The following is a 6,000-nucleotide window of genomic DNA, read 5'->3' as shown; positions in this document are numbered from 1 at the left end:
CCCTTCAAAACACATCCCCGCATTTAAAGGGGGGGGGGGGGGGGCGAAGTTCCTCTGTGAAACGATCCGGGCGGCTCCGTGATTGTGTGAACACCCCCCCGCCCCTCGGCCGCGTCTGATTTGTTTATTGCTTCCCGGGCATGGCCCAGGCCAGCCCAGGCCAGACGGGGAGGCGGGGAAGCGGGGCGCGGGGCTGAGCCACCCCCCACCCCCGGCTGGCCGAGCGGGCCCGGGGGCCGGCCGGGGATGCTCTGGGCAGGGGCTGGGAGCCCGGCGGGGGCCCACGTGGTCTTCGCGGGGGCTCCGAGGAGGAGCGGAGGAGACGGTGAGCGGCGGCAGCGGAGCCGGAGCCATTCCCGGGGCCGGCGGGGCGCAGCCCGGGGAGGAGAGAGAGAGCGAGCGAGCGAGCGGGTGGGTGGGGGGCGAAAGCGCCGCCCCACCCCCACCCTGGCGCCTGCACGGGGGAAATCCGGCCGCGCCGAGGATGGAGCCCGCCGGGCAGCGGCTGCGGTGAGTCCCGGGCTCGGCCCCCCCCCCTCGGCCGCCTGCCGCCCCTGCCGGGTGCCCCCGCAGGCTGCCGGATCGGGCCCCTGCCCCCGCGCCGTGGGGGGAGGGGCCACGTTGTGTGTGTGTGTGTGTGTGTGTGTGTGTCGGGGGGGGGGGGTGTGTTAAAGGTCCAAGAAACACGGGCTGCGCCGGGCCCCGACCCCGGGATGGTCCGTACCCCTGCCTCCCCCCCCCCCGACCCTTCCCCCGGCCCCAGTGCATCCCTGGTCCCTCCCCCCCCCCCCGAGCTCCCGGCCCCCTGCCTCTGGGACCCTCCCCTCCCGACCCCAGTGCATCCCTGGTCCCTCCCCCCTGCCTCTGGGACCCCCCCCCCCTCATCCTGACCCTTCGCCCGGCCCCAGTGCGTCCCAGCTCCCCCCCCCCCAGCCTTGCTCCCTGTATCTAGGACCCCTCCCCCCAGCCTCCATTGCATACTGACCCCCCCCCCCCCAAACTGCAATCCCCGGTCCCATTGCATCTCTGGTCCCTGCCCTGACCCGACCCCCCACCTCCTGCATCTATGACAGCCCCCATCTCCCTTGACCCCATTTTATACTGACCCACACATCCCCAACCACTGGCCCCCTGGATCTGTGACCCCACATGCAGACCCTAACCTCCCTGGACCACATTGTACACTTACCCCTCCCCCCAGCCCTGGTCCCATTGTGTCTGACCCGCCAATACCTCCAGGAGTCCAGTCCCTGCATCTGTGACCTCCCCCCCCCATCCTAACCCCCTAGTCCTATTGCATCTCTGGTCCCTGCCCTGACTCCCAGCCCCCTGCATCTGTGACCCCCCCCCCCCCCCCCATTCTGATCCCTCTGGCCAGCTGCATCTGTGACTCTCCCAACCTCCCCCACAGCATATTAACCCCTGCGCCTGTGACACCCTTCACCATCCAAACTCCCTGGTTCCATGGTATCTGACACCCCCCTCCGAACAGCCTGCGTCCGTGACACCCCTCCCCGTCCCATTGCATCTGTGATCCTCCAAGCTTTCTTGACCCATTGCATGCTGACCCCTGCCTGTGGGACCCTCCACGCCCTCACTCCCTGGTCTCATTGCATCTGCATCCCCCCATCACATTGCTCCCTGACCCCCTGAATCTGTGCTCCCTCTAATCCGACTCCCATCCCATTGGGTCTGTGATACCACCCCCCCCCCCCCCGACCCCACGGCATCTCTGGGCCCTCCGTATTCTAACCTCCTCTGTCCTAAGGCCTGTGGTCCCCTTGCATTTGTGACCCCCGCATCTGAACTCCTGGGACCCTGTTGTATCTGTGACACTCTCCAACTCTCATGTCTCCCTCCCAGTTTCATCTTTAGCCCCCATCCCATTGCATCCTGACAGTCCTTGCTTCTGTACCCCCCTCCCTCCCCGCTCTCATTCTGGCCATTCCTGTCTGAGTAGGTAACCTGTAACCCCCCCACCCCCCCCCCGACTCCCTGATCCATTTGCATGTGACTCTTCCCCCCAGCATGTCTAGCATGCACCCCCCCATCCTACTCCTGTTGTGTGTCACCCCCCCCCCCCGCACACTAGTGAGATCAGCTGGATGGACCCGCCCCTCCCACCCACATCAGCTCTACTTTGGACTCAGGGGCCAGGCATCTGGAAGCAGATGCAACAGCTGTCTGTTTGGGAGGACAGTGTGGGGTGAGCAGGAGGGGAAGGGGTCTGTGCTTTCAGGCGGATCTCCGTGCAGGCCCAGAGCGGGCTTTAGCAGAGAGCTGGGGCTTTGCCAGCCGGGCAACAGGGGTTTATTATTTGCAAGTATCTTCCCGGCTGGTTGAAGTGGATGCAGGGATGTCCGGCTGGCTCCCAGGCCTGCTCTGGTGCTCTCTGGTTGGGAAGATGAGTGTTTGTGTTGTGGTTAGCAGAGCAGAGAGGAAGGGGTTAAAGGTCTCTCCACCTACTCTCACACAGGCTTGTCCTCACAACATCACTGTCGCCTCCCCTGCACTGTCAGACTTGCACGGGCAAGGCTGCCCAGCCACCCCGTGGTGTGTCACACGCCTGTGTGCACACTCAGGACCCCAGCGTTGCACATTCACACTCAGTTTTCTGCACCTTACTGCATGTTTCTCTCTCTGTCTCTCTCACACACACACACACACAGTGTTGTTACCCTGATGCATGTGACAAGCGCACACTCAAGCTCACACGCACATTTGTACAGCTGGTCTCTCTCTCACACACACTCTCTCTCTCTCTCTCTTTCTCTTGCTCAGCCACATCATCTGGCAAACTTCACTGCCACACCGCACACGCTCGCAGGATTGCACTTGCACGCTTGACGTTCACAGCTGCACACCGTCGCTCACTGCACTTGCACTCCCGTCGCACACCCCTGCACGCCATCTCTCCTGCCTTCCCTGATACCTGGAGCCATCTCTTGCGTGGTGAGTTGCTGCTGTTTCAGTCACAAAGTGAAAGAGAAAGCAGCCAGGGGAAATAAAAAGCAATTAAGAGAGGAATCTTTCCCATCATCGCTGAGTAAGGAAGAAGCTCAGGGCAGGAAAGAGATTCTGATCTGCTGGGGTGGGGAGGAGACAGCCACAGCTGTCTTTTGTAGGTGCTGGGAAAGGTACACTAGAAAGCCTGGGAGGAAACCCTTGAATCATCTTCCCCTGTTGTTTAAACTACTGGGCCTGGGAAGCTTCTGTTGTCCATGATTGTTTCGTGTGAGGTGGTGGCTGTCAAATGTCAGGATCTGTGTGAGTTTCAGTCGGTTCTTTTTTCACTTCGAGGGAGACAGCTGGCTGTGGACAGCGAGGCCAGGCTTAGAGGAAAGTCCTTGGTCCCTCTAGTTCTTGTCCCCCGGAGCGATCTGCAAACCATAGCTGTGTTTGGTGCCGCTTGAGATGTACCAGCCAGCTGGAGCCCAGTTTCTCTCCCTGGGACAGGAGAAACTCCCACTGGTTCCCATGGGATTTATTGTCTTGTGTAGGGGAGAACCAAAGACCATGAGGGTGGGCAGGGTATGAGAAACTATTGGGAATCAAGCCACCCGGGGGGAATTTTGGCAAAGGAGACCGGCGCAAACTTTTTGCTCTTAGGAAAAATGTCCTGGGACCTTTTGATACCCACGCAGATGTCCTTGGTCTCATAGGACAGACCCACGTGCGGTAAGGGATGTGCTGCTCGGTTGTTGAAAGGCTGTGGGGCTTATTTTAACTGCTCCTTGCAAGTTGTCTCAGGGAGTCCGGCCCTGCTTGGTGTTTGGGATTGTGTGTTCGGACTGGAAACTGATCCCGCCAGGTACGTGCCTCCCTGCTTTTGGGGCTCAGGTGCTCCGTGATTCTGCCGCTGGGGAATTTGCGTCTCCTCGTTCATTTGTTTCTAGGCCTCATGGTTGCGAAGTTCGTCTGCCAGGCGTGAAGTGAGTGTGAGACACAACTGACACAATGATGTCTGCCAGTGGCACCAATACAGATATTTCGGTGGGGGGGGAGGTGGGATTCAAGTTCCTGTCCCTCCCTCAGCCCCAGAGTCTACAGACAGCCTGAAACAATAACAAAGGCGACATGAACTGCCTTGTTCATATCAGGCGGTTGTTAACTCTGAAACCCACTGATGACATGATCAGTGTCAGCTAGGAAACTATTGTTGTTAACTATTTCATTGCCAGTTATTTTACTGCTGACAGGACTATGTTTGTCACAGTTTGCTGTCCACACATTCCCAGGTGCCAAAAACCTCACCTGTCCCCCACCCAACTACGAAACCCCACAGCTTCCCCCACGCCAAGGGCTCCTACAAGGCAGTTATGTCTTTTAAATACAAAGTTCTGCAGCAGACTGAAGATTAAAAATGCAGAGGCTGTGTCAAATAAATGGAATGCAATAACCGGGGAAGCTGAAGCTGTATTTGCTTGCAGATTTGATTCAGTGAACGTCTCAGGGTTTTGATTTATCGGAAGCTGCTGCAGACTCTCCAGTGTGTTGTACAGGATTGCTGTGGAAGGCAAGGGGTTGCCAGAGAGTGCCCAGGTCCCGGGGATACTTAGCGTGCACACGGTGCGTCGTGGGGGCGGTTTCATTAGCCATGTTGTAGAGACAGGGAAACTGAGGCACGGAGGGAGTCCGTGGTGGAGTTGGGACTAGAACCCGGCAGTCCTGCTCCACCTCCACCCACTAGACCCAAATCCCTTTCCAGATCCAGGAATCCTGGTTCTCAGGCCATTCGGTTGTAACCGCTCGAACCAGCTCCTTTCCTAGACGCAAGACAAGGACCCAGGAGTCCTGTTCACAGACCTAGGAGGGTGCGGCCTCCGCTTGTCTCAAGCAGATCTCACATAAAAGGGTCAGCTGGGGTTCGGACAACTGCATGTTCTAATGCTGGCCTCCTAGTTCTACTATATTGAGTGCAGCGTGGGGTCAGTTCTGTCCTCCGAAGGTCTAGCGGGGGACACGGCAAAAACCCAAACAAATGACTGAAAACTGAAGGAGCCCGGTATGGTGAGTGAAAAGTTCCTAGGGAGGCCAAATGGCTCGTAACGGTTTCTTGCAGGCCTTTGGTTAGTAGCCCACGGCGGCCTGTGCTGGCAGAGAGGCAGGCCAGCCGGAGGCCCCCGGGGCACAGAAGGGAATTCTAGATCTGGAAATGCGGCAGGGTGCGGAGGAGAGATTGCGGGGTTGGAGGAAGTGCGGTGGAGCGGTCAGAGGAGGGGAACGGGACGTGGGACTCCTGATTTCACGCCCTAGCACTGGGCGGGAGTGGGGTCTAATAGTTGGAGCAGGGGATTGGGAGTCCAGGCTCTGGGGCTAAGTCTGACTTTGGCACCGATTCCCTTTGGGACAGGGATTTTTTTGGGTGCTCCTGTTTTTAGGGAGCCCACCTGGAGATGCCTTAAGGGGGAGCGGCTTTGAGAGAAGCTGAACCCCTACAGATCCCATTGACTAGAGCCACAGTCTCTCAGTCCTCCCTTCCCCCCCCAGAGTGTCTTGAGGGTGGAGGCTTTAACCCTCCCGTGCCTCAGTTTCCCCACCTGGTGAACAGGTCTAACAACCCCTCCATCCCCCAGTTCCTCATGGCAATGGTCCGAGGATTAAATACTCTTTCCGGAGCCCTCTGATGGAAAGTCCAGGACAAATGCCAAGGTTTATTACCAGCTCCTTTAATTGTCTGCTCCCTTACCAGGTTCTATATTGTGCTGGCTTTATGTCCTCGCTGTAAATACAGCATCTGAACCCACAAGTGTTTAGTGAGGAGTAAAGGTCATTTGGTGCCTGCGGGTGTCTTCTCTTTCTAGCCTTCCTCGTCCCCTGGATGTTATGTAATGGCTTTTTCAGTAACCCCAGCCCCTGCTCTGTGACAGGCTAGTCCAGCCCAGCCCGGGTCCTTTCCTGCAATGGTCTGCAGTTCCCAGCTGTGCCCTTTGGCCCTCTGATCAGTGCTGGGCCAGAGCCGGCTGCTTGCTGGGAGCGGCAGGGGGGTGGGGTGGGGTG

The 6,000-nt window shown here is 58.6% G+C and overlaps 1 protein-coding gene across 2 annotated transcripts in view; it reads left to right on the top strand.

Annotated features, from left to right (window-relative positions):
- Nucleotides 1–371: 371 nt before the first annotated feature.
- The window catches only part of TBKBP1 (TBK1 binding protein 1), a 52,067-nt gene continuing 46,438 nt past the window's right edge, over nt 372–6,000 (top strand). For both annotated transcript variants that reach the window (XM_067540909.1, XM_067540908.1), the window contains exon 1: nt 372–510. The gene's annotated coding sequence lies outside the window, so the exon portion shown is untranslated. The remainder of the gene's footprint in view (nt 511–6,000) is intronic.

The sequence above is a fragment of the Emydura macquarii genome, unplaced genomic scaffold, assembly GCF_026122565.2.
Source record: "Emydura macquarii macquarii isolate MOO-44397 ecotype Brisbane River unplaced genomic scaffold, CSIRO-AGI_Emac_v2 contig_629, whole genome shotgun sequence".
NCBI classification, from domain to species: domain Eukaryota; kingdom Metazoa; phylum Chordata; order Testudines; family Chelidae; genus Emydura; species Emydura macquarii.
The sequence above is the reverse complement of the archived record's forward strand: the minus strand, read 5'-3'. Positions and strand labels throughout refer to the sequence as shown.